We start from the raw sequence: 24,432 nt of genomic DNA on the forward strand, positions 1-24,432 counted from the left end.
GGTGATGTTTCTTTTTGCTTCTATCTTGTCTCCTAGGTTTTGGCACATCTGGGGAGAGAGCTCATCCTTTTACCTCCTTGCTGAAGTCAGTCTTTTCACACTGGTCAGCTTTGGGGAGGTCAGAATGCTCAGTGCTTCTCTGGGTCAGAGTGGTACTGATTTGAGTGCAGACAGGTTGGTTTGATGTGGAGTTCGAACTGATTTGTTTTCATGCTAGACTGGAGATCCTGCCATCCCAGATGGGGGCGAGAGGTTTTATTCCGTCCCCCAGTAATGTTACTGCTAGAGAACTGTAATACTGCATGAAGGAGTCTGAGGGTTGAAATTTAAAGGCATTGCCAGTGGGTCCATAGTTCTAATGAAGCTGGGAAATTAAACCAAATTTTTTTTTTAATAGACTTATTTTGTGGTAACTGGTTGTAAGAGACTTCTTAGTAAATTCACCGTGTTAGTTTTTGAGGTCATGGGAGAGAATGAAAGAAAGGCCGTTTTGTGAGACCAATAGAATGCCAAATTTGGAACAAAGTTTTAATACATGAATTCTTGTAGTTGCCAGAAAGCCCTATACCTCTCTTGGATCAAGACTTGTTAAGTAAATTGTAAGCTCAAATAATGTTTTCTGAGAATCCTGTTCAGTTGCATGTCTTACAAGAAGCTGCTTGGATGGTGCAGATCTGCTTGCTGCAAGTGAGAAATCTCCAAGGAAATTTCAAATGCTGTATTTCCACTGATATTAACAGCCAATGTTTTGATAAAGCAAATACTACACTGATAGATCTGAAACAGGACTTCGATCCGGTAGAGGGAAAACAATATCCAATAAATATGACAGCTAAAATGGAGTTGGAAACTTTGAGGACTAAATTTATGACAACCTTGCAGGTTGACTGCATTCGATTGGACTTGCAGATTTGTCTGTTTATAGCTACAACATAGAAAAAACCTGTGGTTGTTGTGGGACAGTATGATGAGATTGCTAACAGACTGATATACTGATTGTTACTCTGATCAAGAAATGCAGGGAATGAATTTAAGTCTCAATAGACCATAATCCTTTTGTCATACATGTACCAGTTGTGAAATTTAATTTTGATGTTTTTATTTGCAATCTATGTCCTTGCAAATTGCACTAGCTGATTTTCTTAACAGCACAGCTTTTGGCATGCATAAATGTAAAATGTAAATTGCTGCAGAACCTGCAAGTCTCTAACATCAGGTCACAGACCATACTTGTATCTGGTCTGATCCTACATACTTGCACAGTTTTTGTTGATGGTTCTGGGAAGTCTCATAAAGCTGTAGTGGTCTGGCATGAAGATAACAATTGGCATCATTCTGTAAAAATTATTGAAGGTTCAACCCAATTAGCAGAACTTGGCACAGCTTTACATTACTTAGAGCTTTTTAAGGAGGAACCTCTAAATTTGATTTGTGATTTTGAGTACATAGTCAAGGTCCAGTGCACATATCTGATTCTTAACTGGTTTTTTGTTTTTGTTTTTTCTCTTTTTTTTAAACAAAAAGGGGGGAGAAGTAGGGAAAACACCACAAAACCAATTGTCAAAAGTATTGTATGTGATGAATCACTTATATCTAAGTGGTGCAGCCCAAATTTACCCTGTGATGAAACACTTTGCATGTGTGACCCAAAAAACATGCTAAATCAGAAAGAACCTACATTAGTGTGGCAGAATGCAAACCCCCCTTTCTTCCCCTCCCTCCTTCATCATGGAAGGAGTAGGCACATCTCCCTCTCTCTCTGAGGCTAACAGCTTCTTTTGTTTGGCCCCAGAGCACCCTGGCCAGGGCCATTAGGAGAAGGGATTGCCAAGGCGCCAGTGAGCCGCTGGGCACCTGTGACCAGTGTGGGGGATGTTTGGAGGCTTCAGGGGCACCCCACACACGGTGTGGGGGTGCAGAGAAGCTTCTAGAATGCCTACAGTCAGGTCTGATCAGCCAGTATAAAAACGGGACTCTCTCGTCGAGACGCGGCCCATTGTCACCGGTCTCTCGGAGCGCGAGCTGAAGATGCTGCCGCCGAGAGCCCCCCCTCCCCAGGATGGAGACTCCGCTTGCCTTGCAGCCACGTGTGTGAGTAAAACTTCTCGCAAGATTGCGAGTATGTTTATCCTTTCCGTGCATAACTTGTTACTTGGGAGAAGAGACTGACACCCACCTTGCTACAACCTCCTTTCAGGCAGTTGTAGACAGCAATAAGGTCTCCCCTCAGCCTCCTTTACTCAACAGCCCCAGTTCCCTCAGCTGCTCCTCATAAGACTTGCTCTCTAGACCACTCACCAGCTTCATTGAACCCTTTTCTGAACTACCTCCAGTACCTCAATGTCTTCCTTGTAGTGAGGGGCCCAAAACTGAATACAGTATTCAAGGTGCAGCCTCACCAGTGCCGAGTACAGGGGACAATCACTTCTCCAGTCCGGCTGGCCACACTGTTCCTGATACAAACCAGGATGCTGTTGGTCTTTTTGGCCACCTGGGCACACCGCTGGCTCATGTTCAGTCAACTGTGGATCAACAAAGAATCACAAAATAGCTGGGGTCAACACCCTCAGGTCCCTTTCTGCCGTTCAGCTTTCCAGCCACTCTTCCTGTAGTGTTGCATGGGGCTGTTGTGACCCAAATGCAGGACCCAGCACTTGGCCTTGTTAAACCTCATACAATTCGCCTCAGCCCATCAATACAGCTGGTCCAGATCCCTCTGTAGAGCCTTCCTACCCTCAAGCAGATCAACACTCCCACCCAATTTGGTGTCATCTGCAAACTTACTAAGGGTGCACTCAATGCCCTTGTCCAGATCATTGATAAAGAGATTCAACAGAACTGGCCCCAATACTGAGCCCTGGGGAACACCACTCGTGAGTGGCTGTCAACTGGATTTGGCTCTGTTCACCACAACTCTTTGGGCCCAGCCCTCCAGACAGTTCTTTACTCAGAAAGAGTACGCCCATCCAAGCCATGAACTGGCAGTTTCTCAAGGAGAATGCTGTTGGAAACAGTGTCAAAGGCTTTACTAAAGTCTAGGTACAGAACATCCACAGCCTTTCCCTCATCCACTAAGCAGATCACCTGGTCAAAAAAGAAGATCGGGTTGATCAAGCAAGATCTGCCTTTCATAAACCTGTTTTGACTGGGCCTGATCATATGGTTCTCTTGTAAGTGCCGTGTGATGTTACTCAAGATCATCTGCTCCATGACCTCGCCCAGCACCGAGGTTAGACTGACAGGTCTGTAGTTCCCTGGATTGTCCTTCCGGCCCTTCTTGTAGATGGGTGTCACATTTGTCAACTTCCAGTCAACTGGGACCTCCCCGGTTAGCCAGGACTTCAGATAAATAATTGAAAGTGGCACGATGAGCATTTCTGCCAACTCCCTCAGTACCCTTGGATGGATTCCATCTGGCCCCATAGACTTGAGTGTGTCTAAGTGGTGTAGCAGGTTGCTAACCATTTCCCCTTGGATCCAAGGGAGCTTCATTCTTCTCCCGCTTACTGTCTTCTGGCTCAGGGTGCTTTGCACCTGGACCACAACTGGTTGTACTATTAAAGACCGAGGCAAAGAAGGCATTAAGTACCTCAGCCTTTCCCTCATCCTCTGTCACTATGTTTCCCGATGCGTCCACTACAGGGCGCAGATTCTCTTTAGCCCTCCTTTTGTTGCCAATGTATTTATAGAAACATTTTTTGTTCCCTTTTACAGCAGAAGCCAGGCCCAGCTCTAGTTGGGCTTTGGCCCTTCTAATGTTCCCCCTGCATAAATTCACAGCGTCCTTGTTACCTGTCCCTTCTTCCGAAGGTCAGAAATTCTCCTTTTATTCCTGAGTTCTAGATGAAGCTCTCTGTTCAGCAGGGCTGGTCTTCATCCCCATCGGCTCATCTTTCAGCACATGGGGACAGCCTGCTCTCATGCCTTTAAGACTTCCTACTTGAAGAGCTACCAGCTTTCCTGGACTCCTTTACCTTTAAGAACAACCCCCCAAGGGGCTCCTAAACAGGTCAAAGTCTGCCCTTCAGAACTCCAGGGTAGTAGTTCTGCTGATCCCCCTCCTTACTTCTCCAAGAATAGAAAACTCAATCATTTCATGGTGACTATGCCCAAGATGACCTCTGACCATCACATCACCCACAAATCCTTCTCTGTTTGCAAACAGGTGGGGTGCCTTCCCCAGTTGGCTCACTGACCAGCTGTATCAGGAATTTGGACACTCCAGGAGTCTCCTAGACTGTTTCTTCTCTGCTGTGTATTTCCATCAGACATCTGGTAAGTTGAAGTCCCCAGTGAGAACAAGGGGTAGTGATCACGAGACTTCCCCCAGCTGCCTGCAGAATATTTTGTCTGCTTCTTAATCCTGGTTCGGTGGTCTGTAAGAGACTCCCACCAGGATATCTGCCTTGTTGGTCTTCCCCCTGATTCTTACCCATAAATGCTCAACCCTATTGTCACCATCATTAAGCTCTAGACAATCAAAACACTCCCTAACATACATGGCTACCCCACCTCCTCTCCTTCCTTGCCTATCCCTTCTGAAGAGTTTATAGCCATCCAATGTAGCACTACAACTGTGGGAGTCATCCCACCATGTTTCTGTGATGGCAACTACATTGTAGTTTTTCTGCCGCATGATGACTTCCAGCTCCTCCTGTTTGTTGCCCATGCTGTGTGCATTCATATAGATGCAGTTCAGCTAGGCTACTGATCCCACCAACTTTTTGCACTGAGAAGCCCTAATTCCTTTTTGATCCTTCTCAGGCTCTTCTGTGGTTTCTAACATCAATAACCCTTGTGCCTTTGCTACCACATGGCCCTCCATCCCCTGCCTCCAATGAGAGGGCAGACAAAAGGGCCTTGCTAGCACCCCATCCCTCACACTTTGGTATGGTACCCTTGGGTTTGTCTCTGTTGTGCCCAGTTTTCTCCTTTTCCCCTGTTACGATCCATTTGGTGATGGACTTGTGATGGTTCGTTTACCTTGATCTCGAAGCACAAAATTGAGGTAACCAAAATGCCAAGGGGTTATAATTGAATCAAACAGTGTTACTTTATTATTTTGCCCGTAAAGTAGCATGCAATAGAGAGAGAGTAGAGAAAAAGGGAAAGAAAAAAAGAAAAAAAAGGGAAAAAGAGGATTTTAATTACCACCACCGAGTCCCAAAGGTGTCCCTCTGGTCTTCGGTCCCGTAGAGTCCTGCCGGTCCTGCGTCGTGATCCGGGATCCTCTGGTGGGAAGATCTTAACCATGTCCAGTCGGGAGTCATCTTTTATGCTTCTTCACCCCCCCTCATTCCCATTGTTTGAGGCCAATCTCCACCTTTGTTTCACAATCCAGGCTTAATTGCGCAGGCCCAAAAAGTCCCCGCTTTGCTTGCCAGGACCCATCTGCGCCTGCGTTGCCTCGCATTCAGGGTGACCTCAGGATCCTTGGCGAGCTTCTGGGCATGCTCTTCTTCGTTGTCCTTAGTAACAGGGAGGCGGTGGGGGGCAAGTTTGGCTGAAGCAGCAGGTGAAAATCCATCTTCTGGACAACGGCTATTGTCCCCGGGTCGGAGAGACCTGTATAACACAGTTCCTTTTAGGAGGTGGGGACAAGCTTGGCTGAGGCAGCAGGTGAAGTCCACACAGCAGCTATTGTTACCAGTAGCCCCCGAGTTGGAGAGACCTGTGCAACACAATTATTCTCCTCGGGCCTCTCTCCAAGTCATTGTCCATCTGTTCTTGATGGTGATGTTCAGACAAATCTTCAGATCGACTCTTACACCACCCCGTGACTGAACATTGTTATCAGGAGCTCGTGGCAGCAACATGATCCTCAAAGAGAGACAGAAAGTATAGAGGAAGAAAAAGGAAAGGAAAAGTGGTTTATATGCACGCAATCCGCTTTGTATGAATGGTTTTATGGATGTCTCCATTGGAGGGCACACTAAACAAATTGTGTGCATTAAGTATAGATGTCAAATGTGTCAAACGCTTTAGCATTTTGCAATTCAAAACATACAATACCGCAGAGAGAACAAAACCTATCAAAACTAATACCAAGAGAACAACAATGGGGTGACACAACTTGTTCAGGATGCCTGTAGCAGTAGGTGACCACCTGAAAAGTATGTCCCACCACTTATATTCTGTGTCTTTTTCTACTCTTCTCAACACACTGTGAATTTCTTCAGCATTGTGGTGAACAGTTATCAAGGTTTTCTGTCCATTTACTCAAACTTCTTCAAAGATCTTGATCAAGTCTTGGTGTTGCAACAATTGCTTTACCAATGTGAGATTCATCCTGATAGATGTAGGCAGTAATTCATAAATCAGTGTGTAATTAGATTGCATAAGTTGATGAGATATGACTGGTGTTAAATAAGAAAAATCACATCCAGTAATTTTAACAAAATTACAAACACAAAAATTTGAATTATTTCTAATATTTACCATCACTCTATCTACTAATATAGAGTTACAAGTAGTCCTCAAGCACACACAACCTTTGCCAATATACACTAATACTTTGAGAGGCGGAGGAACACGCAGGTCGACTCAATATGAGTGATAAAGCATAGTTTGATTTATTAGCCCAAATAGCATATACTTATACAGTTCACGATAATTATGCATACCTGTGACCTACTAATTGGCTTAAGCTCTAACAGTCACATTTGCATGGTCCTCCTACTTGCAGCTGCTAGCTATGCTTATTCTACATTCTTGTGCTGTTGAAAGCTGTTTGTGAAACTCTGCGAAGGTCTCAGTGACCTTGCTGATTTTACTGAAACAGTCAGCGGTTCTCACTGCGGCCTAGTCTTGCTACTTATGCTAAGACCTTCAGAATAGGCTCTGCTCGCACAACTGCTTCGTAGACCCACATCCCCCATTTCCAAGCCATTCTCCAACATTTCCCCCTTTTTCTTTTTGTACAAGCAGAGCCTGATTCACTATTTGCTCAAACATTCTTTTAAAGCAAGAGAGAGCACAGCTTAAACACAATAACCCTATAGCTACTATAACTAAGATAAGCAACACACTTTGTAAAAAGCTCTTAAACCACCCTTCTAACCCTAGCCAGTTTGTTAACCCCTCCAAGCCGAAAAGCCCTATATCTTCTTGAATCTTCTGGGTGTAGTCCATAAGCTGTTGAATTTCCTTATGGATTGACTTCGATTTATCTTCCAGGTCTGTGAGCATTTATAACACTGAATTAGGATCCATGGTTTACATCTGAAACAGTCCTCACAACTTATCTCCCTCCTGTCCATCTGCATCCATTGAATCTTTGTTGTCTTTATTTAGTCATGGCTTGACCCACTTCGCGGGAATCCACTTCGATCCTTGGCCTGTAATGACACAAACATAACGTTTCCCCAGGTTATCAATTGATGTGACCTTTTCCATTGACTAGTGATTTGACCATAACTAATGTAGGTTCTTTCTGATTTAGCATGGTTTTGGGTCATACTTGCAAAGTATTTCATCACATACAATGATTTTGACAATTGGTTTTGTGGTGTTTCCCGTACTTCCCCCCACCTTTTTAAAAAAAAAAAAAAACAAGAAACAAACAAACAAAAGTTCAGAATCAGATACGTGCGTTGGACCTTGACTATGTACTCAAAATCACAAATCAAATTTAGAGGTTCCTCCTTAAAAAGCTCTAAGTAATTTAAAGCTGTACTAAGTTCTGCTAATTGGGTTGAACCTTCAATAGTTTTTACAGAATGATGCCAATCGTTATCTTCACACCAAACTACTACAGCTTTATGAGACTTTCCTGAACCATAAACAAAAACTGTGCAAGTATGTAGGATCAGACCAGATACAAGTATGGTCTGTGACCTGATGTTAGAGACTTGCAGGTTCTGCAGCAATTTACATTTATGCATGCTAAAAGTTGTGCTGTTAAGAAAACCAGCTAGTGCAATTTACAAAGACATAGATTACAAATGAAAAAAAAATCAGAATTAAATTTCACAACTGGTACATATATGACAAAAGGATCATGGCCTATTAAGACTTAAATTCATTCCCTACATTTTCTTGATCAGAGTGACAATTGGTATACAACAGTCGGTATATCAATCTGCTAGCAATCTCATCATACTGTCCCACAATAGACACAGGTTATTTCGTAGACAAATCTGCAAATCTAACTGAATGCAGTCAGCCTGTAAGGTTGTCATAAATTTATTCTTCAAAGTTTCTAACTCCATTTTGTCTGTCATATTTATTGGATATTGATGTCCCTTACTGGATCGAAGTTCTGTTTCAGAAGTGTAGTATTTGCTTTATCGAAACATTGGCTGCTAATACTAGTGGAAATACAGCATTCGAAATTTCCTTGTAGATTTCTCACTTGCACAAGCAGATCTGCACCATCCAAGCAGCTTCTTGTAGGACATGCAACTAAACAGAATTCTCAGAAAACGTTATTTGAGCTTACAATTTGCTTAACAAATCTTAACCCAAGAGAGGTATAGGAATGTGACAAAATCTAGACTCTACTCACACAACTGCTCCGTAGACCCACGTCCCCCATTTCCAAACCATTCTCCAACATAATACCATTTCTCGATTGTCAGGACGAACCTCAAAATGACAAACATTCTGCTCAGAGTCCAGACAAATGTCTTGAGAACTAATTGTATTACTTTCACAGATGAATCCTTGCTGTTCCCGCACAATACAAGATTCTAAATTGACAGTTTGCCATTTTTCATCCACTTTTCAGGCCCATACTCTGTGCTCGAAAGGATAGAGTACAGCTCTGTTGTGGTTCAATCCTAATGCAATGATAGCGTAAATTACGTATATTGAAGTATTGTGTATGGTTAACACAAAGGTCGTGGCAGTGTTTGTGATGGGGTTATAAGTGAAGTTTACCAAAGTCCACCAGGACTGCAGTTCTTTCTCAAATTCATTGGCACTGTCCCAAACAATTTTCCGAATTTCAGTAGGGAAAGCACCTTCTTCACCTTCTCTTATGATCAAGGTGTGATTGCATCCACAGTTGTGCCTGAATACAACTGATTGCCAAAGAAAGGTTATTTTGGACCACACCAAGTGCATCTATTATCAATTCATGGTCTTTTACATTTACTTTTTCCCATTTTGGTAACACTTTTTATAACAGTCACTGGTTAGTTCCCAAAGCCAATAGGGAAGACCTCAAGGGCAGTTGCAATTTTGCCAAATCACTAGTTGTAGTAGTCAATTTATTCATTAATATCTCTGAATCAATACCAGTTAGAACTTCCAATCCTGTCACCAACACACCAGTTAGGTCTCTCGGTGTTCTATTAGGAATTTGTTTCCTCAGTCAGGTTGTTCACCCTTTGAAAGAGGTCCTTAAGAAAGGAGAGTAGGCTGGCTGAATCTCAGAAACCTTATTTTGCATTAACACCTCAACACGCTTAAGAGACCATTCTGGATTGAACAACATTTGTTATTGGCCTATATTTTTGATCACATATGGTCCAATTTCAAAAATTTTCGGATCGGGTACAGCTATTGGTTGGGTGGTAGGTGTCACGACCTCTATCCTGAGTTCCCTCCAATGTTTGGTATTATTTTTACCACACATTACTTTATGAGTATATTGTATTGCAGTCAAGTTTTGTTGGAACGATAAAGGACTCAGCACTCCGATGTGAATCACGCAAAGCCGTTTATTACAGAAACAAGCCTCCTTATATATGCAACTATTTTCTGATCACGCATCCACGCTCCAATCATGCATTCGCTAATTGGATATTGTCTATGTTCACGAGCTGGAATCTCACTGCTGATAGGTCCATTGATTTACATCTTGTTGAGTCCCTGTTATTGTAGAAATGCCTCACTCCCACAGCAGGTCCTGTTTTCAGCTTTTCGAAGTGGCCTTGAGATTCCTTTGGGTCTGACTAATTCAACAATAAATCTCCATCTAACAGAAACCCCTCCACAAAGTTTAGCCAACAATTTTGGCTTTGTTTTTCACATGATAGAGTAGAGCCATGTAGTCCAATTCTATAGCTGTTTACTGGTTCAGTGAGGGATTCAGTAATCAGTCTACATTGCATGGAGAAGTTGACACCCTGGACCACCATAAAAGAGCGTGAAGCTTTATTTTTGTCATTGTGTGAAAACGCTGTCTTTGTTGTGATAGGTGACTATTGCAACAAATGTCACTGGAGGTTTGGCGACAGCATTTATTTTAAATTTGAATTTTAGGCCTAGTAGTTCTGATCGGTTGGCGTGATTGTTTCGCCAATTACACACCACCCGGATGGTCCTTGTTAAAGTGAAGTTGCACCAACAATCAGTTTCTGCATCCTTGCAGGATTTAGTAATCTCCACATTGTTGGTACTTGGGTCCAAGGTGGTATAGTTGCCGATGTACTTTTGGCGACAACACGAGATGAGAGAATTTTGTTTATTACATTTCCACTCTGCAGTGGCACAGAGTTTCGCTGAGATGTTAGGGTGAATTTTGGTTGTCGAATTTAGATCTAAAAGGTTTCCAGTAACTGTAATTGAAGAGGCTTTCTCATGGTTAGATCCTTCCACCTTTCTGCATCCTATTTTAATTTTTTCTCCATTTGTACCATTCAGGACTCTAACCCAATCCTTCCTATCCCACTTCCATTCATATGGGCAATACACTTTATCATCAGGTATTACTATAGTAGCTAAACTTGGAAAGTGGTCTTCAGGATACAGTCCTAGAGAACTAGTGTATATAACAGTAGCTTTGGACCAAGGCCATTTAGTGTATTTTTGGTTATGGGTAGGTGAGAAGATGCAGAAAAGTATTAGTAGTCTAATTATACTATTGGTCATTTTGACAAATTAAGCCTTCAGATTTGATTCTTGAATGATTCGTGATATTCTCTGTGTCCCTCGGAGTTCTCCTGCAAAAGGAAAACAAACAGGGCTTGCCTCCTCGAGGCAAAAATAATTAAAATTATGGAATTATCCAGTGGGTATTTATCTGGTGTTCCTTACCCGGGGCATGAGAGGCTACCCATGCATTTGCATTTAAAGGGGTTTTCAATGCTAGTGATACGCTTTCCACAGTAGGGAGTTCCACCAGGACTCGTTGTCCTGGGAAATGGGCTGGATCTTTGGAATCATTCGGTCCCTTTAAAGAGGGAATCAAGGAAGGGGCTTTTGGGCAGAAAGCAGTGATTTTGGGGCATCCATTTACCCCCCACCTGTCATTTACGCTTGTGATAACTTGCCACAGACGAGTATCCCAGTTACCCTCATGAGGTTTCAAAAGCCGTTTCAAGAGGCTGTCAGTTCTTTCTACAGTTCCATTAGCTGGTGGGTAATATGGGGTGTGAAAAGTCCATTTAATCCCTTCACTTTGTGCCCAATCTTGTACAACTTTGGCGATGAAATGGGAACCGTTGTCAGACTGTATTTCTTGTGACTTTGGAAAAGTTCCAAACCATTCTCACAATGCTTTCACAGTGTTTTCACCTGTAGCTTTGCCAAAAGCTTCAGCTTGGACTAATCCTGATGTTATTTCCACCCCCACCAGTACAAAATGTTTACCTCCTGATTTCTTAAAGGGGCCAATATAATACACCTGCCAGGCATCCCAGAAACCTTTACCCTCCCTTAAATGTAGAGGGTTATCTTCTAAAGGGTGCCTTTCAAGCTGTCTCCAACATTGTTCACAGACCGATATGCAGGTTTTACACATTTCTTTGGTGACGGGCCAACCTCGGGCCAGAGCTTCACCATACAAGTCCTTAGCTCTGGTGTGTTTGCATTTTACATGTAACCATTCTAACAAGCATTCCCAGTCTTCTGAAATTTGGTCCTTTTGTACAGGGGCCAGTCTTGGTAATTCATCAGCTTGGTTATTCCATTCTCCTGCAGATCCCCCATCTACCTGATGAGAAGCTACCCAGTCCACAGCAAAGTTTCCCTTTCTAGCAATAAAGATTTCTTGCCATTTTTCTTTTTGCCACACTGGAATCCTATTAATTTCCCATCCGTTCTGTTCCCAGAAAGGAAGCCACTTGGTACACCCCTTAAACACAGCATAAGAGTCAGTATAAATGTGGACAGGAGAAGTAGTTTATGCTTCATGTTGGAAAACACTCCATACTGCAATTAATTCACCTACTTGTGCACTACCCTCTCCCTCTGTTATAATGTGTTCATCGGAAGAGGTATGGAGTGCTACTGCCCTGTATTTCCACACCTTTCCTTCTCTTTTAGCAGAAGCATCAGTAAACCAAGCACTAGCTGACCAATCATGCGAAAAGGGAGGTGCGACTTGGATTACTGAGGCAGGTTTATCTTGGTCATCGTCCAAGCTCTCCATTTCTTGTATAGCCAGATTTTTTAAAGCTCCTTCAGATACCGAGAAAATGTTACAATAGTGTTCAATCTGAGCATACCACTTTCATACTGAGGCCTTCTGGGCCACCCTGTCGGGGGGAGGGGTCCCAGAAGTGACTTCTTTTATGACTTTAAATGGGCCTCTTAATACGATTGGCTGCTGTCATGCAATCTTCTCTACTTCTACCAGAGCCAGACTAACAACAAACAAACCTTTCTCCCAAGCAGTGTCTCTCTTTTTGGCATCCCTAAAACCACCGGAGAAAAATCCCACAGGTCGGGTTGGACCTTCAGGACCTCTCTGCCATATATGAACTGATAAGCCTGATAAAGCAAACCCCCATTCAACCTGAAAAGGGTCTGTAGGGTGAATAGGACCAAGGACTTGATGAGCTGTTGCTTCAAAAATTAGTAATCACATAGCTTCTTCCTGAGAAGCTGTCCATTCCCATTTGACCTCCTTTCTTAGAAAATCATAAAGAGGTCTAGCAATGATGGAAAAATTTGAGATGTGTTTCCTCCGAAAGATCAACAGCCCTAAAACATGCTGCAAACCCTTTTTTGACTCAGGCATTTTGATCTGAACTAAGGAAGCAAGGGTGTCCGGCGGGATGCAGGTCATCCTTCCTTTCCACCAGATTCCCAGAAATTTTACTTCTTGTGAGGGCTTTTGGACCTTTTCAGGGGGAATTTGCAAACCCAGATTTTCTAAATGTGAAATTATATCCTGTTGGGTTGCCCCCACTTTCATTATTTCATTTCCTCCTACAAGAATATCATCAATGTACTGATAAACAGTTATGCCTTTGGGTTTGGGTATTTTTTCTAGCTCTTGGGCTAAAGCATGATGAGCTAATGTGGGAGAATGTTTGTACCCCTGGGGAAGTTGGGTGAAAGTGTATTGTTTTCTTTCCCAGGTGAACGCAAAATAATCTCTGTCTTCTGGTCACAATGGTATCATAAAAAACATGTCTTTAACATCTGTTGTTGCCATGATTGGATGAGCTTTTTCTTGTATCATGGTTATTAGTTCAGCCAGATCGGAGACTGCGGCGATTAAAGGATCGGTGTTGGCATTCAGCCGCTGAAAATCTATTGTAAGTCGCCACGTCCCATTGGGTTTTCTAACTGGCCACACTGGAGAGTTAAAAGGAGAATGGGTATTTATTACCACTCCTTGTTCTTGCATTTCTTGTATAACCAGTTTGATACCTTCTTTGGCACCCAGGGGAAGGGGGTATTGCTTAACGTTTGTGACCTGGCTATATGGGCGTGCAGGTGCAGTTTGCAGTAGTCTGACATGTAGCTGCAGCATTCCGAAAGTCCACAACAATCCTTCTGAATCTTCCCACTGTCTGCCTTTGAGGGTATCCATACCTAGCAAACTGTTTGGAATGTCTCCAATCACCATCTCAATAATGACTGTGCTCTCATTCCCCAGCAATAACAATTTTACTCAAACAACTTTCATAACTTCTGTCGACCCTAAAGCGTTAAGGACGCAAAAACGTCACCTCAAGGGAGAAACTCCACACCTTCCAGCATCTACTTCGCTTAGAGCAGAAATCTGTGCACTGGTGTCAATCAAAAAGGTTACAGGTGCACGCTTAGGACCCACTATAGCCGTGATCAATAAATCTCCCCCTCTAGTATGTGTGAGCTGTCAGATATAAATCCATCCTCCATTCCTCCGCTCACTACTAGGGAATGGAGGTTCTAGTTTTCCTGTTTCTGGGAGAGACTTTCATCCTCGGTGGGGGAGGGAGCTGAAGGTATAACAGGTAGGACTTCTTTCACGGTCTGTGAATGTTCTTTTGGATTTTGCCACCTTGATACTAGTTTACTAAGTTTATCAAGGGGTAAGCCCTCCATTATATCTCTGGGAACTCCCTTTTTAATTCCCAAAAATCACCATTGTTGTCAGTTCTTTGGTTGTTCTCCCTTTCCTGTTTTAATGTACGGATGCTCCTTTCTTGGGGCACCGATAGCAGCAGCAGTACTGGTAGAGAGGGGCAGATTCTTGACTTCAGTATGACGGATTCCTCTCAACGGTTCTTCTAGGATTTTTACTGGGCCATATTTCCCACTATAATCTATCAGTTCTTGTGCTACTTCCCCTCATGTCCACACCTTTTGAGTATTTGGTTGGTTGGGGGAAGTCGGGGCAGGGGTGAAGGGGGAATCTATGCTAGTATTAGCTCCATCTCTCTGGTTCCCATTTCTGTTACCCTGGCTTCTAATCACACCTTCCAACCTTTCTACTGGGCTCATTAATGTGATTGTCATTTGAAGGTTAATCCCAGTAGATTTAAGTGACTCTGGAAGTCCCCTTATCAAGGGAGTCATCAGTCATCATGTCTGGATTCACTGGCAACATCATTGGGAATTCACATTTGGGAATTAATTTCTTTTTATGTATCATTTGTAAGCAGGCTGATTTGTGTACACTTTCTAACAATTGATCAGGTGTGCCAGTGATTGCCAAGGGCTTTCCCCCGTCTAAAGGGTTTAGCCCTCCAGCCCAATAAGCAGCTTGATGGGTTAGGGACCATGGGGCATGTCACCACTTGTTAAGAAAACTCCGTGCCCCCAGTAACCATTAGCTTCTTGTTCACTTAACTGAATTTGGTCTCCCCCAGTTAGGGATACATGCCACATGTATTCAGTTTCAGATTATTTAGGAAGGTGGCTGTACTCTTTCTTTAGTTTGGCCAGCTCAGTGGCAGTGTAAGGTGTTTGCTTAGTTGTAATGTGAGGGTCAGCATCCCCCTCATTTGCATGAAAATATTCTGTTTTCACTAAGGGACTCACGTGTGGATATTCGTCATAACGTTTTCCCATCTCCTCCAATTCTTTCTGAGGGTAAATTTGATTTATTTGTTGGATACTTTTCTCCTCTAACTCCTGCTGCCTCAGCACTCCTGTGTTTTTTAAACATTCTTCCTTTAGAGTAGCTTTTAATGAGTGGTTTTCTTTCCTCTCTTTTTCTAAATGTTGAAAACAATTTTCTACTTGTTGTCCTAAACTGGAGGTTGTTTTTTGCAAAACCTGCACTAGATTTTCAAGGGATTCTATAATTTTGCTTTCATTACTACATCACCTGAGGCGATCTTCAATCGCTGCTACTAGGCTAGCTCCTAGGACAGCACAGACTACAGCTTTATCTTTATTTGATCTAAACTTAGACTTAGTCTGTAAAGAAATCACTCGGTCTACTACACTCTGTAAATCAGCCCAATTACCACGAGCCCAGTCTTCTCCAGGTACGGAGGGTCGAGTCCTATACTTTGCTAAAAGTGTGTAGAACGAGTCTTGATCTTTCACTAACCAAAAATCTTGATTATCAGCTTTTTCGATCATTCTTATTATGAAGGGGCGGAACCTACTTCAGGAAGGCACAACTTAGTTACAAAAACCGCAGCAACTGGTGTGTCACCCTTCTCTTACCCAAGTGGTTGAAGGGGCCAAAAAATCTGCTATGGGAAGGTTCAACTTAGTTACACAAGATTGACCCTTCACTCTCCCTAGCAGACAATTCTCATCAACATGAGAGCAACACCCCTTTTGCACTTTGAGATCTTTTGGTTTGATTCCAAGAGACAGAGCCCTCTACACTACCTGCACTCCTCTATTTCCCAGAATCCTATCCGTGATGCCAATTTAATGGCACGGTCCATTCGGTGATGGACTCGTGATGGTTCGTTTACTTTGATCTCGAAGCGCAAAATTAAGGCAATCAAAATGCCAAGGGGTTATAATTGAATCAAACAGTGTTACTTTATCATTTTGCCTGTAAAGCAGCACGCAATAGAGTAGAGAAAAAGGGAAAGAAAAAAAAGGGAAAAGAGGATTTTAATTACCACCAATGACTCCCAAAGGCGTCCCTCTGGTCTCCGGTCCCGTAGAATCCTGCCAGTCCTGTGTTGTGATCCGGGATCCTCTGGTGGGAAGATCTTAACAATGTCCAGTCGGGAGTCATCTTTTATGCTTCTTCACCGCCCCTCATTCCCATTGTTTGAGGTCAATCTCCACCTTTGTTTCACAATCCAGGCTTAACTGCACAGGCCCAAAAAGTCCCTGCTTTACTTGCCAGGACCCATCTGTGCCTGCGTCACCTTGCGTTCAGGGGTCTCTTTCTGGTCCATTGGGTGACCTCAGGACCCTTGGCGAGCTTCTGGGCATGCTCTTCTTCATTGTCCTTAGTAACAGGGAGGAGGTGGGGGGCAAGTTTGGCTGAAGCAGCAGGTGAAAATCCATCTTCTGGACAGCAGCTATTGTCCCCGGGTTGGAGAGACCCGTATAACACAATTCCTTTTAGGAGATGGGGGCAAGTTTGGTTGAGGCAGCAGGTGAAGTCCACACAGCAGCTATTGTTACCGATAGCCCCTGGGTCAGAGACACCTGTGCAACACAATTATTGGCTCTGGAGCAATTCCCCTTGGCTTTTTTAGGGGTTCCTTGCCTGTGTAGAGACAGCGACTGCAGTCAGTCCAACCTGTTTGAGTTATACAGATTATGTTTATGTGTATGATGTGCATGACTGTTATTCTAGTGGTGGCTATTTATGTATTGTCACCGTTTACTGCAGGGTGACAATAAACCATGGCAGATGCTCTCTGTTACCCCACCACCACCACCCTCCCCACTAAGGAAAGGGAAGAGGAGGAAAAGGGAGAGACTTGCCAGTTGGAAAAAGTTAAAAATGCTTTACTAATGCTACTAATAAACAGATAAAATGATACAAAATATACAAAACCAATCTTGAATTTCCCGGGGCAGTATAGCATTGCCCGCAGCGGAGCCAGCACGGCTCCAGCAGCTGCAGGGCAGGCACCTGGAAGTCCTGGGCTAGACTCCGCAGCAAACCGGAACTGGATTCAGGGATGCAGGGTCTGGAACCAGGCCTCGGATCGCAGGCACGACAGGCAGGGTGCTCCTCAGATGCCAACCATGGTCAAAGAAGAGCGAGACCCTTGTGATCTCTCATTTTTATAGGGTGTATGACGTGTATGGGATGGAATACTCGGTCAGTTTTAGTCATCTGTTCTGTTTGCCCCTCCTTGCAAATATGACCCTTTCACTTATGGAATGTGCAAAATTTATCAGTAACCTTGGCTACCATAGCAATAAGTCTAAACCTGGGACTCTTCTGCATACCATTGCTACTGTTATCAGCTCCAGAGTGGACATTGTCTGAAAAAACATGCAGCTAAATTCAGAAAAGTGCAGTTACTTAGAAAAACTTAGTTGAAAGGAAAATACACTAAAAGAGAAACTGGTCTTGTTTTTAACAAAACCAGGGCATGTATATAAAGTCAGTTGACCTTATAACTGAGATTTAAGTGTAAATAATTCAATAAAACCTTGTCTACAGAAGAATCTTGCTGAGAAGTAAATGCTGCTTGTGACCTGAATAAGGCAACCAACATATATTTTCTTCCTCTTGGCTACAAACCTAATAACTTGAACAATATGCTTAGGCTTCCTCAATTCAGAAAGACCCAGGATTTCCTTGTTCAAGATTCTGGCATCAGTTCTTTCCTATTTCATGGGTTTTTAACTGTTACAAGTGATCTTTTATCAATAACACATGATGTTGAAGTATCCACAAAAGGTCTCATCCCTTTTGTGTTAAAAATGGTAAACAAACATAGCATATCATCTGCATTTTAAATACAAGGCTGAGACTCTACATAAATCTAATGTCACTCTGTTTCCAAACGGCTGTAAATCCTCTCGATGTGACTTTCAGAGGCGGCCATGGAAAAAATTTAGACCCTCGCTATCCCTTGGCATGCACCAGACCAGTAATGTAGTTGCAAGTGCCATCAGGGATCCCTCTTGTCCTTGCCCACATACTCCTGAATTTTCCTGCCATAAGGATGTGGAGAGTTTTTGGAAGAAAGAGGACATGGGCTGTGTGCTGTGAACAAGCCAGAGTTTGATGTGGCTGTGGTGCAGGCTAGGACCTACACGGAAGGTTTTTCTGGAGACACCAAAGACAGAATGGAAGTAAACAGAAGCTGGTCTATCCTCGACCCAGGCTGCAGGAGGGGCGCTGTCATCACTGCGCATGAACAGTTCATGGACAGTGCCCTGCAGCTAATCACCATAGCGGGAGGGGAAGAGTGACTGCAGAGAGTAACCAATCGTAGCCTGCACTTGCCACATGGCCACTGGGTAAAAACTATATAAGGGTTTCAAAAACGTGCACTGGCAGACATTGATATTCAGTGTTGTTAAAGGTTCATTAAAGGGCATTGATGTTAAACTCATATTGAGCCCGATTCTTTGTCTTCGCCAGTCCGCCCGTTGCACTCAAAGAGTTCTACAAGTTTTTCATTCTCCAGCATCTGGTAGCAGAGGATGGTTGTTAGCAAAAGTAGGATCTCCGGAGTGCCATTTACTGCGGCAAGCAGCATTCATTAAACGACGGAGCCAAACCGGGTTGTAGGAGAGTGTGCTTTGTCCGGTAACAAAAGACAAGCACCAGACAAGCTGGTCACTCGCCTCGTACTTAAGACCACACTGATTTGATAATGGAACTTGAGACAGCTGTGGCACTGTTGATGCATATTCTCTCTAAGAGAGGTATCGAATCGTCACAGGAAAACTTAATCACATTGATTACATTAGTCCAGAAATTGGGACACTTTGGAGAAATTCCACTTTTGTTTTCCCCAATGGAATGGAGATTATTGGGGGACACTATGTGGGATAAGACTCTCAGAGGGGAAGAAGAGAAAGAAATTAAAGCTCTGAGAGATTTGTGGAGAACCGTGTTAGAATCATTGGAAGTAATGAAGTCAGAACAACGCACTGCCCTGGGAGCTGCGAAGGCGCTTGCCCCAGAACAAACCTGGACTGATAAAAGTTGTCAGCCAAAAGAGAAGAGGGACCTGTGGGCTACTCTGTGGGGTCTGCCTGCTGTTCGGGGTGGTCGAGGGGTCCCGGCTCAGCCAATACTCTCGCAATCCGATCTGCGGCGGGAGTTGGAAACTTTACCCTCCTCAAACAAAGAACCGGAAGTTTCCCCGTCTGAGTCTCTGGGGCAATGTGAGAAGAAAGCGGAAGTGCAACTAGGGGACTGTCCGGATGTGGGAGGCCCTGAGTGCCGCCCTCCTCCTACAGCTCCGCCTCTGCCCTATCCCGAGTCAGACACGCCCCCCTCTGAGACTATCGCGTCAGCCAGGCTGGGCCCGACCGGGCCACGGCACCAGGGGCCACCCCCCAAAAGAACCTCCAAAAATACATGTGGAGGGATCCTGTGAGCCTCCTTCTACATCATTGGGCTCATCACAAGGAGTAGAGCAGTTACTGCAAGTCATTACCAGTAAGCTTGAACAACTTGACTTGCGAATGTCAGATGTAGAGAAAAATAAGAGACAAATCGAGTATCAAAAACCAGGTTGCCTTCCGCAAACAATGCAACCAAAGGTACCCATAGAACCTACTGACCGGCCACCACCCCGATCTGGCAGATGGTCAGGGGTCATCAAAGATGCCATTCTAGAAGGTGATTGGTCTCCAGCAAAATTAGCCCTACCGGTAATTCAAAATATGAACACCCAGACAGCGGTATGGGAACCACATGAATGGAAAATTTTACAGCAAGCCAAACAAACAATCACGAACTATGGGATACATTCAGAAGCTACCAGACAAATACTGCATTGGATTTTTACTGCTGACTTATTGTGTCCCATGGACTGCCAAAATTTAATGTGCTTATTACTAACTCCAGCACAATTCCTCCTGTGGGAATCGGCCTGGTATCAACGAGCGCAGCAAGAAACAGCCAAACACACCAGTCCAAATGACCCATTAACCAATGTGGTACCCGACACCTATACGGGTCGCGGACAGTACGCTACAATAGAAGTTCAACTGCGATTTATTGCTGAAGTTCACCGGAAAGCTGCACAACTTGCCCTAGATGCTTTCTTAACTTTACCAGGACCCTTAGCTCCCTCATTCAGCGGAATACGCCAAGGCACTACAGAAAATTTCACGCATTTTATTGACTGGCTACATGAAGGAATAATGCAAAACCCAGATTTATCAGAAGAAATGAAAAATCAAATGTTTCGGTTGCTGGCTTTCGATAATGCAAATTCAAAGACTAAACAAATACTAGCAACCCTGCCACCAGGATCTTCAGTAGAAGAAATGCTGACACGAGTAGCCAGGACAGAAGAACAGTGAAATGCAGAAGTGATGCCTGTCGCTTTCGAAGGGGTCATGCAGAGATCTCTTCAACAAGTTAGCCAGCAAGTCTCATCTACAATCCAACCAGTAGTGGTAGCAGTTCAGCGACCCCACCACTAGAATGTGGAAGGGACCGGCACCTGTTATTGTTAATGGTAGAGGGTATGTGTGTCTCTCCACAGATCAAGGTCCGTTGTGGGTTCCAAGCCAAGCAGTAAAGCCGGAGTTGAAGCAAAATCAACCGAATCAACTTCCTGCAACAGAACCTTTGGAGGACACAGAGTGAGGTGTAACCTTCGCATTAATTTAGCTGTGACATGTATGTGTAATATAGTTATATAACTAGGTCTTAATGATAAAGTGTTAAGCATGTGGAAAGTTTGTATCTTTTTCATTCTCTTGAGAAGCAGTCTAGTTCCTGGGTTTTTGTTAAGAACTGCTTTTGATCCTCGACAAAATGTATGGTAATGTTAGGAAGGTCTTTAAACACCACTACCTTCTGGGCAGGTTGATCAACACCCAGCACACTGTTTGTTACATGTTGAGTAGGAGTACCATTAAATAAAAGTTCTTGGAATTTGTTTAATCAATCCATTGCAATATTAAAACAGCAATGGAGTACCTCAAGTTTACTAAGAGGAAAAATATTAGCGCATGGTTTGACAACTATGACAATTGTGATGATCGCCTTCCTGTAGGGCCAGAGCCGTAGGAAATCGAACCAACTGATTTTTTTGTTTAGAAAGTTTAACAAATTGACTTGACCTAAGGGGGTGGATTAAGGGTTTATTGCAAAGTGCATTGTTTATGTTGATTGTTGTTGTAATTGATATGTTATGTATAAGTTGTTCTTCATCACGTATCAAAGATGGGTTAGAACGCATAGATAATCAAGCCTGGCTTGTCCAAAAAGAAAAAAGGAGGAACTGTGGAGAGTTTTTGGAAGAAAGAGGACATGGGCTGTGTGCTGTGAACAAGCCAGAGTTTGATGTGGCTGTGGTGCAGGCTAGGACCTACACGGAAGGTTTTTCTGGAGACACCAAAGACAGAACGGAAGTAAACAGAAGCTGGTCTATCCTCGACCCAGGCTGCAGGAGGGGCGCTGTCGTCACTGCGCATGAACAGTTCGTGGACAGTGACCTGCAGCTAATCACCATAGCGGGGGGGGGGAAGAGTGACTGCAGAGAGTAATCAATCATAGCCTGCACTTGCCACGTGACCACTGGGTAAAGACTATATAAGGGTTTCAAAAACGTGCACTGGCAGACATTGATATTCAGTGTTGTTAAAGGTTCATTAAAGGGCATTGATGTTAAACTCATATTGAGCCCGATTCTTTGTCTTCGCCAGTCCGCCCGTCGCACTCAAAGAGTTCTACAAGTTTTTCATTCTCCAACATAAGGATAGATTGGATTTGTTGGTGGCCTGATCTCAAGGTACCTTTATAGTAGATGGATCACAGTATGTATCACAGTATGTTTGGGATTGGAAGGGACCTCAAAAGATCATCTAGTCCAATCCCCCTGCTGGAGCAGGAACGCCTACGTGAGATCACACAGGAACATGTCCAGGCGGGTTTTGAATGTCTCCAGAGTAGGAGACTCCACAACCTCCCTGGGCAGCCTGTTCCAGGGCTCTGTCACCCTCACTGAGAAGTTTTTTTCTCAAATTTAAGTGGAACCTCTTGTGTTCCAGCTTGATTCCATTATCCCTTGTCCTATCATTGTTTGCCACTGAGAAGAGCCTGGCTCCATCCTCATGGCACTCACCCTTTATATATTTATAAACATTAATGAGGTCACCCCTCAGTCTCCTCTTCTCCAAACTAAAGAGACCCAGCTCCCTCAGCCTTTCTTCATAAGGGAGGTGCTCCACTCCCTTAATCATCTTTGTTGCCCTACGCTGGACCCTCTCCAGCAGTTCCCTGTCCTTCTTGAACTGAGGGGCCCAGAACTGGACACAATATTCCAGATGGGGTCTCACCAGGGCGGAGTAGAGGGGAAGGAGAACCTCTCTCGATCTACTGACCACCCCCCTTGTAATACACCCGAGGATGCCATTGGCCTTCCTGGCCACAAGGGCACAGTGCTGGCTCATGGTCATCCTGTTGTCCACCAGGACCCCCAGGTCCCTTTCCCCTACACTGCTCTCTAATCGGTCGTTCCCCAACTTATACTGGAACCTGGGATTCTTCCTGCCCAGATGCAGGACTCTACACTTTCCCTTGTTAAATTTCATCAGGTTATTCCCCGCCCAACTCTCCAGCCTGTCCAGGTCCCGCTGGATGGCAGCACAGCCTTCTGGCGTGTCAGCCACTCCTCCCAGCTTAGTGTCATCAGCAAACTTGCTGATAGTACACTCCATTCCCTCGTCCAAATCGTTAATGAATATATTGAATAATATTGGCCCCAGTACTGACCCCTGAGGCACTCCACTAGATACTGGCCTCCAACTAGACTCCGCACCATTGACTACCACTCTCTGGCTTCTCTCCTTAAGCCAGTTTGCAACCCACCTCACTACTCTATTGTCTAGACCACACCTCCTCAACTTAGCTGTGAGGATGCTGTGGGAGACTGTGTCAAAGACTTTACTGAAGTCAAGGTAGACCACATCCACCGCTCTGCCATCATCCATCCACCTTGTTGCATTCTCATAAAAGGCTATGAGGTTGGTCAAGCATGACTTACCCTTGGTAAAGCCATGTTGACTGCCCCTAATAACCCTCTTATCCTTGATATGCCTTGAGGTGGCACCAAGATGGATGCTGGTAGCTAAGTCAGAGACATCCTATGAAAGCAATTTGTGCATGCACGAGTGTGTGTATGTGTACATAGAGCTGAGTTGGCAAAGTGACACGCTCTAGCCTGCTTCCTCAAGATACTGTACAGATACAACCTGATCCAGTCAGCTTTCAGTTCAACTTTTTGATGAGAGATATCAGACAGATCAGGCAGGTGGTGTCAAGATAACTTCTGGGTGTGCAAGAGATAGCCATGTGATCATTTTTTTTGCTATACTGAAAACATGACAGAGATGGATTTTAATGTCTATGGTAAACAAAATGGTGATCTTAGTTTAGTTCCTTATGGCTGTCACGGAGGCACCCCAAAGTCAGTTTTAGGTGGACAACAAGTTCCAAAACAGATTTTATTCTGGCTGGAAAAGTGCAGCCAATAAACTGATCAAAACAGGGTTTATACAATTAGTTAGCACTCTGACAACATAAAATACAGGTTCATATATCAGTTGAAGAGATTATTGGGGTGCAGCAAAATAAGAGTAATGAGGATCCACAGCGTGCATGCACACACTCACAAGAAACAAACCAGAGCCCTCCGACTCCAGGGTACCCACAAGAAATAATCACTCGCCTGGGTTAGGCAAGGACTCATTTAAGGATATATCCAGTAAATAACCACTCACCCAAACGAGGAGGTGAGGCACTCTCAATTCCAAGAAGTCTCTGTGCTGCCACCCGGGTCCACCCATCCCATTTCACGCCCGTAGGTGACTAAATTGTGCAGGATTTCAGCCCAGGTTAATACATGTGCAGGCAGATTTCCAGGGTTCTGCTTGTTACAGTCAATAGCCTCCTGAATTCTCTCCCTGAGGGACTGGACATGTATCTTTAAAGCGTCCGGCAGCCCTCTGATAAGCAGCCGAAGGTGGGTCAGGTTTACTGGTGCAGCCATGGCAATTCCTTGCCGCCCTCTTTCGTACATTGTCTGTATACAAGCAGCCTTTTGAACGCCCTCAACCAGCTCCAGCAAGCCTCTTATCCTAATGGTGATGGGCTCCCCACGTTCCTTGGGATCCACACCACCAGCCCAGTAAGCCACACAAGATGTTATGGGCTGATCACCATTCGGACCATCACTTGAAAAC

The sequence above is a fragment of the Patagioenas fasciata genome, chromosome W (genome assembly GCF_037038585.1).
Source record: "Patagioenas fasciata isolate bPatFas1 chromosome W, bPatFas1.hap1, whole genome shotgun sequence".
Classification (NCBI taxonomy): Eukaryota; Metazoa; Chordata; class Aves; order Columbiformes; family Columbidae; genus Patagioenas; species Patagioenas fasciata.